Genomic DNA, 916 nt, shown 5'->3' on the forward strand with positions numbered 1-916 from the left:
TGCTCCTGGGGTCGCTGATGCCATGATATCTTTTTTCTACTGCAGCTACATAGCTGGTCCAATAAACCAGATTACCCTAAGAAATCCTTGCCTGTCATCATTTCTGAACCATCACGGGTACAGCATCACTCCTACGTTACCAGTTCATCTATGAATTTCTGGGGAAAGGGGGTGTTATTTAAACAAAACCCTGAAATATTACATTTAAGAAAAGCCCCCAGCTGCATGGATTTATAAACCCACGATGCAGCCACACCTTGAAGTCTGCCCAGTTCTCCTCCCTGCACCTCCAGAACATACAGAAGAGGTAGAGGGGACAGAGAGGGGCAGCAAGGATGATTAGCAGTACGGAGGGGCTCCCATATACGAGAAACCAGGCACCGGGCCTCTGTTCGGCTTAGAGAAGAGACACTTGATGGGGAACGTGAGAAGGGTTTACAAAACATTAAATGGTGAGGAGCAACTCAGTAGGGAGTTATTATTGACTCTCTCACCAGACAAGCCCTTGGGGTCCCAACATGAAACCATGTTTAAAATGAACATAAGGCAGCCCTTCTCCACCCAGCGTGTCATTACAGGCCACCAGAGATGGTGGAAGCCGACAGCTCAGCCACGTGCACAAAGGGACTGGACCACTGGCGCTAGGGCGGCCACCACAGGGGACAGTTTGGTTTTCCTCTATTGGTACGAAACCGGATGCCTTTATGGCCTCAATTTGTCTCTTGGAAGAGATCCTCTGTGCATATTGCATCTCGAGCTCCGTCTGGCCCTTAAATGCTGGAGGCTGCGAGCGAGGAAACGGGGAAGTCCCCAGATCCGGTCCAGCTGCGCGAGTCTGGGCCGACCCGTGCGACCTCCTGGGGACGCCCCGGCGGCGCGGCGAAGTTCCCCTCCGGGCCGCGCGGGGGCGCTGTGG

Source organism: Crocodylus porosus, unplaced genomic scaffold, assembly GCF_001723895.1.
Source record: "Crocodylus porosus isolate Cpor-Errol unplaced genomic scaffold, CroPor_comp1, whole genome shotgun sequence".
NCBI lineage: Eukaryota > Metazoa > Chordata > Crocodylia > Crocodylidae > Crocodylus > Crocodylus porosus.